Below are 16,601 nucleotides of genomic sequence, written 5' to 3'. Positions count from 1 at the left end.
GAACATTTCGACTTTTTGCTTCAAAAACTGGAGGATGTCATCCGAAGGCAGGACACAAGGATGAGGCCATCACACCGGCGGAGTGGCTGATGGTGACCCTGCGGTAAGCCTCTTTTTTTTATTTCATTGCTGATATTGAATGTTATATTACATGCTGCAGACAATACTGCGCTGACATATTGCGCACTATTTTCTGCAGCATGTAATTTTGGTTTTCTTGGCGGCCATTCCACTGTTTTTTTTAAATGTCATTGCTGATATTGAATGTCATATAGCAGACTGCAGAAAATACTGCGCTGAAATATTGCGTTGCATTTTCAGCATTTTTTTTGGGGGGGGGGGTTGTTGACATGCAACTGCTTTTTGTTCTGTGATTGCTGATATTGAATGTTATATTACATGCTGCAGAAAATACTGCGCTGACATATTGCGTTGCATTTTCTGCATTTTTTTTTGGGGGGGGTATAGTTGACATGCAACTGCTTGTTTTTCTGTCATTGGTCATTTTTTATGTTATATTACATGCTGCAGACAATACTGCGCTGACATACTGCGCACTATTTTCTGCAGCATGTAATTTTGGTTAACATTTTTTTTTGTTTTTAAAGTTTCCTAGCTACGGGTGAATCTATGACTTCGCTCCATTACCAATTCAGGCTGGGCATTTCCACTATTTCAGGAATAGTGAAGGACACATGTCGGGCTATTTGGACCACTTTGCAACCAGAGTATATCCCCCAACCATCCATGGAAATCTAGTTGAGAAGTGCCGAACAGTTTCAGCAATTTTGCAATTTCCCAAATTGTGTGGGTGCAGTTGATGAGAAACATATAAGGATTGCGAAACCGGCAGGAACAGGATCGGAGTACTATAATTACAAGAAGTATTTCTCCATCGTCCTTATGGCTATTGCAGATGCCAACTGCAAGTTCCTTGCCGTGGACATAGGAGCGTATGGACGGTCCAACGATTCGCAAGTTTTTAAAAACTCTCCAATGGGTCGTTGCCTTTATGGAGAGATTTACGATTTCCCGTCAGCCAGACCACTGCCAGGAACAAGTGAACCAGCCATGGAATATGTTTGTGTAGGTGATGAAGCTTTTCAACTGTCACCGCACCTACTGAAACCGTATAGTAGCTGGAACTTAACCCATACCAAGCGGGTCTTTAATTACCGGCTTACTAGAGCACGAAGAGTAGTGGAGTGTTCTTTTGGCATATTGACGGCGAAGTGGCGAGTTCTGCTGACGGCTATCAAACTGAAAACCACAACTATAGACGAGGTAGTTAAAGCCTGTGTGGTGCTCCACAACTTTGTCCTTTCAAAGGAGCCCGTTTCCTTGGATGACGAAGAGTTGGAAACCACCTTGTGGGATTACCGCAGCAGCTCGGTTCGCTCTACAGGTTCTGTTACAAGGATGAGGGACCAGTTTGCCGATTATTTTGTGTCACCGGTCGGGCGGATCCCATGGCAAGACATGATTGTGTAACCTGTTTTCCATGTGTTTATGTAAAAAATGTGTTTCTTCAGAAAAAAAACAAAAACAAAAGCGTGGTTTTCCAGTCCACCACCTGACAGCACCATTGGAGGACGTCCTTCTTATCCGCAGTGGGACAGGAACCACAAGTTAAAAGGACCCTCCCCACTCCACCCACCAGTGTTTTTCCTGTCCCACTGCGGATAGGAACTGCAAGACGTAGCCTCCGACGGTGCTGTGCAGATGGTGGGGATCGGGGGGCCCAGCCTTTCCCTTCCCCGCCGCAAGATATCTGCGGCTGATACCTGCGATGGGGGGTCCCTCAGCCTCCCCCAGTGTAGCGCTGCTCCTGGGGCCAAGGTCCGTTTCTCCTTGCTGGGGCTCTCGGCCCGGGCGCTGTCTGCTGCAGCGGCGGCTGTTCCCGCATGCGGCCGCAGCCGTTTCGGCGGGGGCTCTCTGTGCAGCAGCCGCTGCCGGCTCCAGGACACGCGGTCGCGTCACTTCCGGTCGGCGGCCGCGTCACTTCCGGTCGCGGCAAGCATCGGACCGGAGGACGCCAGCGGCAGCGCCGGCCTTCAGGAAGGCCTTTTCTCAGCATGGTCGACCGCGCGGGGCGCGGTAAGGAGGCAGGATCAACCAGGTAAAACCTATATAAGCATACAATGGGGGTCGTTGTTCCGCCGGCTATCCTGACAAAAGGTGCACACGGCTGTATTGTAATATTATCCTCATCATGGAGGACACTACCAGACCTGAGGGGACTGACCAGCTACAGGGGCACGTGAGTGGGCTATGTAAAGCCATACCACAAAGCCCCCCCCTCCCCCCCCCCCCCCCCCCCCGCTTCCCTACTTACGGTGCCACGTATGTCTATTTACCCTAGGCTGAGCCTCCCATCCCCACAACTGAAAGGAAAAAATCGGGGAAGAATAAATGCCCGATTTGTGCCACTAAGTTTCCAGAAAATTGGCGGAAACCATTGTGCAGATCGTGCACATCCAAAATTGTGGGTGATGAGCAGACGGCACTACTATCCAGCATGAGGACCATGATTCGACAGGAGGTTCAGGCTTCTATCTCAGGCTTGAATCTTCCCCAGACTCAGTCAGAACCACAGACTTCACGGAAGAGGCCAAGGGAGTCTAGCCCTTCTTCCGAGGGTGAGGTTTCGGAGGATTCTGACCAGGAAGAAAGAGACGGATCTGTGGGCAAAGGGAAGAGATATCTCTTCGCCGCAGCAGACACAGATGAACTTCTTTATGCTGTACGTAACACCATGCAGCTACAAGATACACCAGAGGAAACCTCGATCTAGGACGAGATGTTTGGCGGATTACATGCTCAGGTGACAAAAGTCTTCCCCGTCAACAACCACATCCGTTCCATGATCCTGGAAGAGTGGCAGGAAGCGGAGAAGAAGCTAGTGATTCCCAGGGACTTTAGACTTCGTCTGCCCTACAACCCTGAGGACATTAAAGTGTGGGATGAAGTTCCCAAGATCGATGTCCCACTAGCAAAGGTGGCGAAGAAGACCTCAATTCCATTTGAGGACTCTTCCGCGTTAAAGGATCCTATGGATCGTAAAGCGGATGGTTTGCTAAGGAGAACTTGGGAGTCCTCCGCGGCAATAATACGGGCCAATATAGCGGCAACTTCCGTAGCCCGGTCAATGCACTTATGGATTGACGACTTAGAGGATCACCTCAAAGCCAAGACTTCTAGAGAGGTTATCCTTAAATCATTGCCTTTGCTCAAACTCGCAACAGGCTTTATGGCGGACGCTTCTGCCGAATCTGTACGGTTTGCGGCTAGAAGCGAATCCCTGTCTAATGCGGCCAGAAGAGCCATATGGCTAAAGACCTGGTCGGGGGATCTCCAGTCAAAAAATAAATTGTGTGGAATCCCATTCTCAGGAAATAAAGTATTTGGGCCGATTCTAGACGATATTCTAGAAAAAGCCTCAGATAAAAAGAAGGGTTTTCCTGAGGAGAATACCAAAAAATATCAACCCTTTCGTAGGTCCCGACCTGGTCAGAGGACAAACTACAAGGGGAAAGGGAAGACTGGGAGGTGGTCTTATCCCAAGGGTGGAAAGGGTAGAGACTCCATCTTCCCTAGTGCAGGCACACCAAAGTCAAATAAATGACATAAAGGTGGGAGGTCGATTACAGAAATTTCTAGGGGGTTGGCAGAAGGTATCCCAGAATCCTTGGATTCTACAAGTAGTTGCACAGGGATACAAATTAGAGTTCTCCAGCAGTCCCCCAGAAAGATTTGTAGTGACCCGACCTTGCCCGCTCTCCGACTCCTCCATGTGGACAAACATTCAGGAGCTGTTAGAATTAGAAGCGATTGTACCAGTTCCCATCTCAGAAAGAGGCAGAGGCCATTATTCCCATTTGTTTTCAATAAAGAAACCATCCGGAGACTCCCGGACGATTATAAATTTAAAACCATTAAACAAATGGGTCCGGTACAAAAGATTCCGGATGGAATCTATAAGATCCACGACGCCTCTAATAGACAAAGACATGGTAATGTGTACCCTAGACCTAAGCAACGCATACTATCATGTCCCGATACACCTCTCCTACCAAAAGTTCCTGAGGTTCGCCATAATGAACAGGGGGATTGTACATCACTTCCAGTTCAGATGTCTCCCCTTCGGGCTTGCTTCAGCGCCCAGGATCTTTACCAAGCTGATGTTGGAAGTTGTGGCCTATCTAAGGAATCAGAATGTGACCATAGTCCCATACCTGGACGACTTCCTGATAATGGCGAAATCACAGAAACTCCTCAAGATAGACTGCACGTTCACTCTTTCCATCCTACAGGAGCTGGGGTGGATCGTGAACTGGAAAAAGTCCTGCCTGGTCCCAAATTCCAGAATAAAATTTTTGGGAGTGATCTTAGATTCCAATCTAAGAACATCTTTTTTACCAGAAGACAGACAAGAGACCTTGATCAGGCACATCCACCATTTCAGAAGAAGTACCCCCTCCATAAGAGAGGCAATGAGGATACTCGGTTTCATGACAGCATGCATACCCTGTGTGAGATGGAGCCAATTCCACTCGCGGAAGTTGCAAAGAGAAGTCCTAGGATCTTGGAACAGAAAACAAAGTTCCCTAGACAGGAAGATGCTTGTGTCTCCTTCGGTAAAGAAATCCCTAACCTGGTGGACCACACCAGCGAACCTGAGAGAGGGAGTTCCATGGATACTCGATCCCTGTGTTACGGTTACCACAGACGCCAGTCAATACGGATGGGGCGGTCATATAGGGAGAACATACTACCAGGGAGAATGGACTCCTCAAATTGCCGCAAGATCGTCGAATTTCAGAGAGCTGTACGCGATCTGGAAAGTGTTGTGCCAGGCCCAGTCATTGGTCCGAGACAAACACGTGAGAATACTGTCCGACAATGTCACAGCAGTGGCATTTCTGAGACACCAGGGAGGTCCGAGACATCCACCACTGCAACACTTAGCAGACCAGATTTTCAGGTGGGCAGAAAGATCTGTCAAATCCATCTCGGCAGTTCACCTGGAAGGTGCCAAGAATCAGGTTGCAGATTTCCTGAGCCGAAAGTCGGTACATCCCGGAGAATGGGAATTGAACCCGGAAGTATTCAGCAGTCTGTGCCAGAAATAGGGAACGCCTCAGGTGGACCTCTTTGCCACCAGGTCAAACACAAAGGCCAGAGCATTTTTTTCTCTGAATCCTCTAGATGGAGCCACAGGAGTAGACGCCTTGTCTCAGTATTGGGGAGAAGGTCTCCTATACGCTTTTCCGCCTCTTCCTCTGATACCGAAGACACTCAGGAAGATACGAGACGAAAGAGCAACCGTAATCCTGGTGGTTCCTTTCTGGCCGAAAAGGAGCTGGTTTTCTCTATTGTCCAGGATGTCAACAGAAGAACCAGTCTTTCTACCGAACAGGCAGGACCTTCTACTTCAAGGTCCAGTATTCCACAAGAATCCAGACTCTTTTCACCTATCTGCTTGGATCCTGAACGGCAAACCCTAAGATCTAGAGGCCTGTCAGAAGATGTCATTACCACACTCCAGGCAAGCAGAAAGCCGGTGACTTCGGCGATTTACAACAAGATCTGGAAGCGGTATTGTTCCTTTCTGGGAGAAGGTCATGTGGATACTTCAAAACCAGATATCCCCAAAATCCTCGATTTCCTGCAACTCGGATTTGACAAGGGCCTTCGGCCTAGTACTCTAAAAGTACAGATTGCAGCACTTAGTGTATTTTTTGATACATCACTAGCCTCCCATCCCTGGATAGCCAGATTTTCCAGGGCCACACAGAGAATGAGGCCACTTGTGAGGAAATCAACTCCTCCTTGGGACCTAAACTTGGTCCTTAACACTTTGTGTAAAACCCCTTACTTACTGTCAGAAGATATGGACATAGCCAATCTCTCCTTTAAAACCGCCTTCCTGATTGCCATCACATCGGCTAAAAGGCTAGGGGAGATGCAGGCTCTTTCTATCCAGAACCCATATCTTCAAATCTTTGACGACAGAATAGTCTTCAAACATAACCCAGCTTTCCTCCCCAAAGTAGTATCATCTACCAATATCAATCAGGAGATAATCCTTCCTTCTTTCTGCCAACACCCTAAAAACGCAAAAGAAGGGGTCTACCATAACCTTGACGTTAGGGAGACTGTTCTAAAATACCTGGGGGCGACAAAAAGCTGGAGACGGGACACTAACTTATTTATTCAATACGGTGGTCCAAATAGGGGTTGCAAGGCAGCAAAATCAACCATTGCTAGGTGGATTAAAAACATGATTAGCCTAGCATATACAAACCAAGGGAAAGATCCCCCGGACACTCTTAGGGCCCACTCAACACGAGCCATTTCTACATCATGGGCAGAGAAGGGGGGTGCCTCAGCTGAGCAAATCTGTAGGGCGGCGACTTGGACTAGTCTTTCTACCTTTGCTAGACACTATAAATTAGATGTCGTATCAGACCAATTAGCCTTTGGTAGAAAAGTCTTACATGCAGTAGTCCCACCCTAGTTAACATCCTTTGGTATTCTCCAATGGTGCTGTCAGGTGGTGGACTGGAAAACAGTAATTAGTTCTTACCGGTAATTGTATTTCCAGGAATCCACCTGACAGCACTACTAGTTCCCTCCCACTGCAAACTTTTACTACTGACTAATGTGATGTAACATTGGTGTGTAATTGTAAATAAACTCTCTTTTTTGCATCCATCCAGATGTGGTACTTAGAAAATCACTGGTGGGTGGAGTGGGGAGGGTCCTTTTAACTTGTGGTTCCTGTCCCACTGCGGATAAGAAGGACGTCCTCCAATGGTGCTGTCAGGTGGATTCCTGGAAATACAATTACCGGTAAGAACTAATTACCGTTTTCTTGCTAGCAAAACCAATATTTTATACCTTTCACACGTCTGGTGTTTTTTTTATTTTACCTTTGTTATTAGTTATTATATGACCTTAATAAATCCACACACACACAGAGTAGAATTTTAATCAAACTGAATTTTATTTGAACTCTTTTTTTCAAATTTATTTTTTTTTACCGAAAAACATATATAGATATTTTTTATGTTCAAAATTTTTTTGAAAACATTTTCAAAGTTTTGTATAAAAAATAACTTTTTTACATATATTTACAAATCTTGAAAGTGGGGGGTGGAGATACGAGGGGAGGAGGGGCTGGAAGGTTGGACCACGTCGATAGGTGGGGAAACCCTACTTGTTTGTGGTGCAGTGGAATGGGGGGTAAAACCAGGAGGATGACCAGAGGGGGGTGGTGTTGGGGTAGGGGGAAGACTTGCTGGGGAAGAAAAGCTGGGCAAGGAAGAAAACAGTGGGGAAGGAATTTGGTTTTGGGGCCGGGATGGGTATGGGGACTGGGTTGGGTGTTGGGACTGGGTTGGGTATTGTGACTGGGTTGGGTAGTGGGACTGGGTTGGGTAGTGGGACTGGCGTGGGGTTTGTGGCTGGGTTTGGTAATGGTGCTGGTGTGGGGATTGGGGCTGGGTTTGGTAATGGGGCTGGTGTGGGTATTGGGGCTGGGTTTGGTAATGGGGGGTATGGTGTGGAAATGGGGCCTGGGGTGGAAATGGGGCCTGGGGTGGAATTGTAGTGGATGTGTGGGGAGGTGTGTGGGTCGATTGGGGCTCGTTAATGGCCTGCAGTAGAGCATTATGGCAGGTATTCATTACCCGCATCTGTTGCTCAAAAGAAAGCTTCTCCATGCTCCTGAATGGATTGAAAAAAAATATTGGCCGGATCTGGACTTACAGCTGAATGCAGCCTATCCAAGCGACTGCTGGTTTCCTGGCTTGTTTCACTGATGCGTGATTGCACCATGTTGAAACCAGCAGTCACTTGCTCTCCCAAAATTTTGAAAGAGCCTTGGAAGGATGCATTCAGGTGTAAGAACTCAGGAGCATAGCTCCTTTCCTGACCCCTCTGTCGCTGCCGCCAAGAACCTAATGGTGGTCTAGAGGTGGCAGGATCAGAGGGGTGGGGTAAAGGGAACGCTAACTGTTCAACATCAGATGCGAGCAATGAAGGCTGCAATAATGCTCCACTGCTTGGGGCGGATGAAGTGGAGGGGACAGAGGGGTCAGAGGAGGGGTCAGTGGTGTGGGGCCTACCGACGTGGCCCTCAGTGGCGGACTCAGGAGGGATCGCTCCAGAGGGCGCAGAGGAAGATGCAGGCGCACGGTGGCTGGAGAAGGTGCTGTGAAAGAAAAAACAAAAGAAATTAATACATTGATATGAAAAAGCCCTGACTGAAAGCAAACTAAGTAGACAGGTTAACATGGTTATTAGTGGGCTGACGAATACTTACACTCTGCTCAGCATTGTTCGCCTCAGGAAGGAGAGGGCCGGGCCATGTTTATATTTGCTCCTCTTCCTTCCTGCAGAGCCACTTGGGGCCTGCATCTCCTCGTTAAATTCACTCTTAAAGCGATCCCTCAGTGACCGCCACCGCTTCCTAACCTTTCCACCTGTGAAGACAAGAATCAAAAGAAAAAAAAAAAATTGGTAAATGCAATACATTAGTCAGCTCAAAACATCACTGGAAAGTGAATACTTACCTAGTTTGCTCAGCTGCTGAGGATGAAGGCTCTCCCACCTTGGAAATAGGTTGTGACACACTTCGTCCCAGAGCCGGCGGGTGACACTAGTATCGGAATGCTTGCGGTCAGCCATGTTCCACAGCGGCTCCCGCTCGCGAACCTCCTCGATGAGACAATCGATGTCTATGTCGTCATCTTCGGCGGGAGCACGCTGTGAAGCCTGTGCCAAAAAAAAAAAGAAGAAAAACAAACAAATTAGTACACTGAAACACTAAAGTACCAATAGAATCCCCCTCCCAACAAAAAAAAACTCACTGATGGCCGACCGCGGCGACGATTACGCCGACTCTGGGAGCGTCTGGGAGAACCTTCAGCGGCAGCAGCAGGAGCAGCAGCAGCAGGAGACTGAAATAAAGGAAACAAATTTTCAGTAATGTAGGCATATATTTTCTGTGTTTAGTTATGTATGAAAATCTGTTTTGTGTATGGTGCAGTGTGATGTGCGAAGCAACTGTTTCACCACTACTTACACTTGGTTCCTCCTCCACTTGCATCTCTCCACCCGTCTCGCCCCCTTCTGACAGCTCCTCATCTGATTCAGCTTCCTGTTGAAACATAATTTATGCATGTAATGATCCACAAAAATGTAAATTTAAAAAAACAAAAACATTTTTTGTGTTAAGTTACCGATACACGCTGTTGCTGTGGAGGAGGGCTGTCAGAAGAGGACATTGTTGCTGTGTCTTGCTGTGGTCTTGGTCCTGGTGGGCAAGGCAGGCAGCGGCTGTGGTCTTGGTCCTGGTGGGCAAGGCAGGCAGCGGCTGTGGTCCTGGTGTTTCTGTAAGTTAAAAAGACACTTGAAATCTGCTCTACACGTTGAAGTAGCAGATTGGGGGTCTTCAAAACTTTTAACAATTGTTGGGCCTGGGCCTGGTGGGCTGGTCCTGGTATGGAATACAGGCGGGTGCTATGGACCTAGTCCCTGGTGTATCTATAATAAGTATAATAGATTTATAGTTAGACCACCCCCTAAACTAGGTAATGTTTTAATAAACACCCTGCTAATGATGATGTGAGAAAAGTTCATTAAATGTGAAGACCAAAACCCAAAAACAGGTGCACGGTATACCATTCATTTCCATGTTCCCCAAAAAATATTTTTAAATGTGAACCCACCATGTAAACATATATTTACCCCATTTTATTTTCAAAAATCACCTCCCCCAAAAAACCTTTAAGTGTAACCTTTATTAAAAAAAGAGCCCGCAACCAACTCTGTATTGCATGTGTAACCATTGGTACATACACCAGTTTTAAATTTACCTTTATGAAATGATACTACAGACAATTTTTCAAAAAAGATTTTATTACTTTTTTTTTTATTATTTTTATTTTTTTCTTATCACAATTAGGAGCTGAAATGCTCTTTATTTTAAATACAAGTACGGTACATCAACTGCGAATGGTTTCAACAGTAATAATAAAATCAACACTTTGAAATAGAAAAAAAAACAAAACAAAAAAAAACACGCTCACACGTTCAAACCACAAGCTGCAGACCACTATACTTTGCAAAAATACATCCGATTACAAAAAAAAAAAACACATTTAAACCACATGCTGCACAGACCACTATACTTAGTAAACACATCAGGAAAAGGCAATTAACCAATTAAGGCATGGACAAATGCACATGCAATCAACAAGATGCGCACTAACATGCTTGGTATGTGTCCACGGTCAGGATTGCATCAGGATTTGGTCAGGATTTTCCAGCAGTTTTTGTAAGCCAAAACCAGAAGTGTAACAATTAGGAAAAGTATAATAAAAAAAAACATGCACCACTTCGGCATTTTACACCCACTCCTGGTTTTGGCTTACAAATACTGATGAAAAATCCTGACCAAATGCTGATGAAATCCTGAACGTGGATACATACCCTCCCACATGAACAGGCATAAGATTGGCAAAGGCATAATAAGGTGCAGGCACATGAAGACATACTTACAAAAGCACACAGCCGTACAAAAAAAAAAAAAAACACGCACGCACATAAGCTTTATGCAAATACACATATGTACAACAAAGGCAGAAAGGTGAACCCAATCAGAAGACGCATACACACACACACACATTTTTACACACACACGTAAAAAAGGCTGACAATCCTCTGGCTGGAGCTGCATGTCTTCACAGTGGCTGGCATCACGGTGGATCTGGACTCTAGCATGGCACTGGCTGTTGCAGGACGATGGCAGGCCTCTGGTTCTCTTCAGGTTTTAAGCTCTTGCTGTAGTCAGTACCTCATACACACAAATGCACAGGCACACAGATGCACACAAAAAAAAATGGCAATACTCACACTGGCTCTATGGTGGCTGGAGTCTTGTGGCTGGAGTCTTGTGGCTGGAGTCTTGTGGCTGGAGTCTTGTGGCTGGAGTCTTGTGGCTGGAGTCTTGTGGCAGGCTGGGGTCTTGTGGCTGGCTGGGGTCTTGTTTGCAGGCTTCTTCTCTTCTCTGGGTCTTGCAGGCATATGTGGGGTTGAAGGCCCAGGCCAGGTTTATATAGATTTGGGGGTGTCTGGCCAATTGGCAACAAAATCCTGCTTCTGAGCATGCTCAGTTTAAAAAAACGTATTGCAGCGTTGCATTGCGTCGTACGACGTTTCCCGACGTCGCTCATAGGCTTCCATTGCAGCAAACGACGTATGCCGCTGGATGCGTCTCGACACGTTTTTTAGGCGGAGACAAAAATTTCGCCAAATTTCGACGCATACGTCGTAAGACGGACACGACGTATGCCAATACGTCGCAATACGTCGCCAATACAAGTCTATGGGGAAAAAACGCATCCAGCAAAAACTTTTGCTGGATGTGTTTTTTATGAAAAAAGACGTTTTGCGACGTAATGCAGTTAACGCTAGTGTGAAAGTAGCCTTAGAGACCTTTCCATTCTTGTAGGTGGGAAAACTTGCAAAATTGGCAGCATATCAAATACTTATTTTCCCCACTGTATGTGTTTTATTGCAATGTATTCCTAAGGTGGGCAAATACCCAGTCTAGTCTGTGACCATTGGATGTATGCCTCCAGAGCAGACATGCTCATCAGTAGCCACAAAAGCAACGTGCCCTTAGTCTCACATCTACCTAGTGATGTTCAAAGATTATCATAATTTACACCAGTCCTTTCTCCTGTATCTCACACTCACACACACAAGCTAAGGCCATTTTTTTTTTTTTTTTTTTTTTTTTTTTTTTTTTTATGGAAAGCCGAGTATGTGCCGTAAATAATGAGAAATATTGGCCAGACACAGTCTAGTGGAAATGTGACCAGGAGTATGCAAATCACATACTCGTGGTCAAGAGTGCCAGCAGCGGGCAACACCTTTAATTGGAAGGCACATATGCTTGGGACCAAGAAAATGGGTTCTATGAGCACTCTTGGCCTTTTTAGTAGAACTGAAGCCCCACAGGCCTATTAGCTTTGGATTGTATCCTCTGACTGGTCTTCAGGGTCGATTAGCAGATGCCATTACTCCCACAATTTAGTTGTAGGACATTTGTTAGAAACTTGTACTGCTGACAGGTTGCCCTTTAAATGAGTACAGAAAACGTAGCCAACAGACTGCATTCTAGATATCTGCAGATGACTAATTAGATCTTGTTGCAACAATGAATCACCATCTTGATCACAGCCCAAAAGTTTTATTTTCTTGGAGCATATTCAGAAGTATGATTTACGGTCCTGAATCTCAGTAATCGCCTTTTTTCGAGAATTTTTAGGTAATGCACACAACTAATTTTACACCGGTGCCTATCGGTAAACACCTTTTCTGCAAGCTTGCATCCCAACAACAGGGAGGGTATAGCTGGTAGATAAGACCTGCTGAATGTTGCTGAAAGTGGCACTACGGTCATAAATCGTGAAAAGAGAAGGCCTGAGTATAAAGGCCATTATTGTAGTTGTCTAACTTCTTACAGATATCACCTGCCTGGCCACATTGTAACAATAATCACGTAAAATGTATCTGCGGAGTTATATTTATATGGATGCACACTATGTGAACAAAAATATTGAGTTCAGTCTTTTCATTCTATCCAGTTGCCACAACTATATAAAAACCACCCCTGCACTCCGCCATCTGTGTTTACAAACATTTTCATAAGGGAAGAGTCAGACAGCCATATACAGTAACTTGGCCAAAGATCGCAACACAAAGCACGGACTGGCCGACGGCTCTCCCGACCCGAGCGTGATGGCTTCATGTATTCCTACGCTCTGGTCGGAATAGCTGAAGGCCAGTCTGAGCGTTAAGTTGCGATCCTCGTCCAAGTTATACAGCCGTCTGACTCTTCCCTAAGGCTAGGTTCACATTGCGTTAGGGCAATCCGTTAAGCGCATAGCGCTAGCGGATTGCGCGAACACAATGTTTCTTTAGGGTTCGCGTTCATCGTTCCCGCTAGCGCAGATCCCCGATCTGCGCTAGCGAGGACCGGACCTCAGACGCACTTCGGACGCTGCAAGCAGCATCCGAGGTCCGTCACAAAAGAACGGCACATCGCTAGCGCGTGCCGAAAATGGCATGCGCTAGCGATGCGCTACAGAGACAAATCACATTGCTGTCAATGGGTGCGCTAATGGACCCGTTGCACGGCGTTAATTGCGACAATTTCGCCGTGCAACGCAGTCCGTTAGCGTTAACCCATTAACGCAATGTGAACCTAGCCTAAGAATGGATCATCCTAAAGAGCTCACTGAATCCTGTTGTTGTGCTGTGGTAAGGCCTCCACCATTTGTAACAAGTCGGTTCATGAAAATTCACACCAAAATATTCCACTCTCAACTATGAGCAGAATTATTGAAAAGTGGAAACATCTAGTAACTCGTCCAAAAACTTACAAGTGATTTCAGCACAGTTACAGATAATGACTTACCGCTGACGTTCTTTCTGATGGAGTCATTCACTTTTCGCGTCTTGTCTATCTGGCCCAGACCGACATGACAACTTCTTCCAGCCACGACTCGGCTGCAAAGATTGCAACAAAGAAATATTTCATGTCTCGTTTTTCCAGCCCCAGCCCCGTCCCCATCTATCTCTAACCCCTACACACTCCTCATCCTGCAGATATCCCAATACTGATCCACTGCTGCTATGTGTCCCTATAACTACACCTGCTGTGTGGTACCATAACAGTGCTCCTCCTCTCGCCACACATAATAATTCCCACCACTGTGCCCCTTACATAATAATATTGCCTCGTTTGTGCATTCTAGATGATAAAATTGCCCCCTAGAAAATATTAATGCCCTCAACTGTTTCAGGGTCCTCCACTGTGTATGATGCCACACAAGTTTTAATTAAAGTAAAAAAAAAAAAAATATTCTAACCTTTTCTAGATTCCTGAGGACTCTATCGGTGAGGCTTGGGTGGACCAACGAAGGCAGAGGACAGAGTCCCGGCGCTGCACAATGACGTCACCGCGCCGTGACTTTGAAGTCCTGCGACTGCCTCGGCGCCTTGACCGTTCTGTAGACCACAGGCTTAATGTGACCTGTCTACAGAACAGAGACCGTGTCTCCCTGCTCTACCACGGGGCTTAACTGTATCGGCGTGATGTGCATGCCTATACAGTTAAGGGCAGTGTAGCTCTGAGTGGGCTCTTCTGATCTCTTGATCTGGGGTGACCGCACCTTCTCCCCCCCGGTAGTTATGCTGCTGGTTCTATACCTCATTCTGCCCCATTTGTCTCCTCCATGATCATGCAGTACTGTCTACTCCAATGGAAAGATGTTGGAACACTCGTAGATTTCCAATGGAAATAAAGAGCTAAGAAAACAATTAATAATAAATGTATATTATACTCAACCTCCATATCTGCACCTTCCCCACCCAACCCCCCTCTATGCAACCGAGGTCCAGATTGATGAGCTCTGACGTCCTCCTGCATCTTGCAGTCTCAATTTGACTCAACTGTTCATTGTCTAAATTTGGATAAATGGAAAAATAAATGGTTTACTCTTCGCTGCTGTGTAAGGAAAGATGAGTGATGCCACGTCCGTTTAAGGCGGTTTATTCGTCAACGCGTTTTGAAGTATGCAACTTCTTCATCAGGACTAACCACGTCCTCCTGCATCTTGCAGTCTCAATTGGACACAACTGTTCGTTGTCTAATACCACCCAACTCCCCAACCAAACTAAGACGAGCTTAGGCATTTCTAAACTCAAAACAAGTCTTTTGTTGCTCGCATGTGCTAAGGTAATGAGTGTAGCTAGGAATGTTCTGGTACACGTCAGTCCCTGGTACCTCCCTTTGCAAAGGCTAAATCCAAGCTGAAACTAAGAATTTCAACGTGGTATAATAAAGCCAAATTGTGGAAAAAATAAATAAATAAAAAAGTGCTTCATAAAGAAACACCTGTAAGGTGGGGTAGAAGTAAAAGGTTCTCCTTTGCCCCCTCTATAGCACCTTCTAAGTTGTAATAAGAACACAACATCTATAATGACCCTTCAGTCCTTCCTGAAATTAGTAGTATATAATAATTAGGCAGTAAAAAATAAGGGTAGGATCTTCAGACATTCAGAAATTATTACATAAATGATCTAGTTATTGAGAGGTCTACACGTTTCAGGGTCGCATCGACCGCTTGTCCTGACAAAGGGGTCTGTGTGGCCCTGAAACGCGTAGACAATTCAATCTTCTATTTTCAACATGAATGTCTGAAAATAGTCACAACACAACACAGTACCTTACTGAATAAAGTTTTGTTCCGATCATGTTGTCTTATAGTGTATCTCTAGGATATGCCAGGACGATTAAACCTTGGAGGTCTGACCTCTGGAAACTCCATCTAGACTAAGTGGGCATCACGACGGCATTCAAGGTATTGGAGGAAACCATGAACTAGCGCTGCCTTCTTCATACCGAAGACCTTATAGATCCTGGGAGTGAATTCTTCACCGATCACTAGGTGATAACATATCCAGGTGGGCGGATCGAGTCCTGTCCTGGTCATTGGTAACTGGTGGCTAGATGGGAGGCCTGCAAATCTCTTACCTTCCGGCAGCCCCAGCATGGCGCTATGTAGTGATGATAGTGTAGTGATGTGAAGCTGTGTGCATTATGTAATAGGTAGAAGGAAGATTAGGGAAAGTTTGATCTGCTGTTGCATTACTATTATGTCATTAAAGGGTTCAACCCATTGTACAGTATGTGTTCGGGAGCTCAATACTCCCCACACTGCCCAACCTGCTGACAGTTCGGGTCAGCGGCATCATCGCACCGCTGGCCCGAACATTCATGCTTGCAGCTGGAGAGAAGGACAGGCTCAGTCTGAGGAGAAAATTGGACATGGACACGACCTCATAGACCAACATCGGTCTAAGTGCAATACACTTGTACATGTCCCAAAGAAGCCGATGGGAAGTACGTATGTTGACTAACCGCCCACTGTCGCAGTCCCCTGAACTGTAAGCAATAAAATAAAAAGTTACATTTTGGACGTTAGTGGGGTCAATTTAAAAGGGAAGTAATTTGCAAAGTTGATTATTTTTTTTCCGTCTACCTAAACCTAGTCGTTTAAGACGTCGGTATAACCCTTTAAAGTGCTCCAGCATCTAAACAAAGCAATAGCGCTGGTTGGATAACTGTTTTTTTTTTTTTTTGTAGCTGCCATGCAGTAGCTTCACTTGGAGATGAAAGTGAATATAAAACCCGCACTGCCGAGGATATAAAACCCGCGCTGCTAAGAATCCAGTATACAATAGGTAAACAGGTGCGGCTTTATTTGTCAACACGTCTCGTGGTGATCATACCTCTTCATCAGGACAAACCACAATCACTGTCAGCGCGTTTCGAGGTGATCATACCCCTTCATCTGGACAAACCACAATGATCATTGTGAACACATTTCGAGGTGATCATACCTCTTCATCAGGACAAACCACAATCACGGTCAGCGCGTTTCGAGGTGATCATACCTCTTCATCTGGACAAACCACAATGATCATTGTGAACACATTTCGAGGTGATCATACCTCTT

The 16,601-nt window shown here is 45.8% G+C and overlaps 1 protein-coding gene across 4 annotated transcripts in view; it reads left to right on the top strand.

Annotated features, from left to right (window-relative positions):
* The window catches only part of C2H11orf24 (chromosome 2 C11orf24 homolog), a 42,463-nt gene that overhangs the window by 10,104 nt on the left and 15,758 nt on the right, over positions 1-16,601 (top strand). Inside the window, exon 1 of one of the 4 annotated variants that reach the window (XM_077287400.1) lies at positions 15,394-15,546. The exons of the other annotated variants lie outside the window; for them this stretch is intronic. The gene's annotated coding sequence lies outside the window, so the exon portion shown is untranslated. Of the gene's footprint in view, positions 1-15,393; positions 15,547-16,601 lie in introns of those variants that run through there. 4 annotated transcript variants of the gene reach the window in all.

The sequence above is a fragment of the Ranitomeya variabilis genome, chromosome 2, assembly GCF_051348905.1.
Source record: "Ranitomeya variabilis isolate aRanVar5 chromosome 2, aRanVar5.hap1, whole genome shotgun sequence".
Lineage (NCBI taxonomy): Eukaryota > Metazoa > Chordata > Amphibia > Anura > Dendrobatidae > Ranitomeya > Ranitomeya variabilis.
This window is presented reverse-complemented; position numbering and strand designations above follow the sequence as displayed.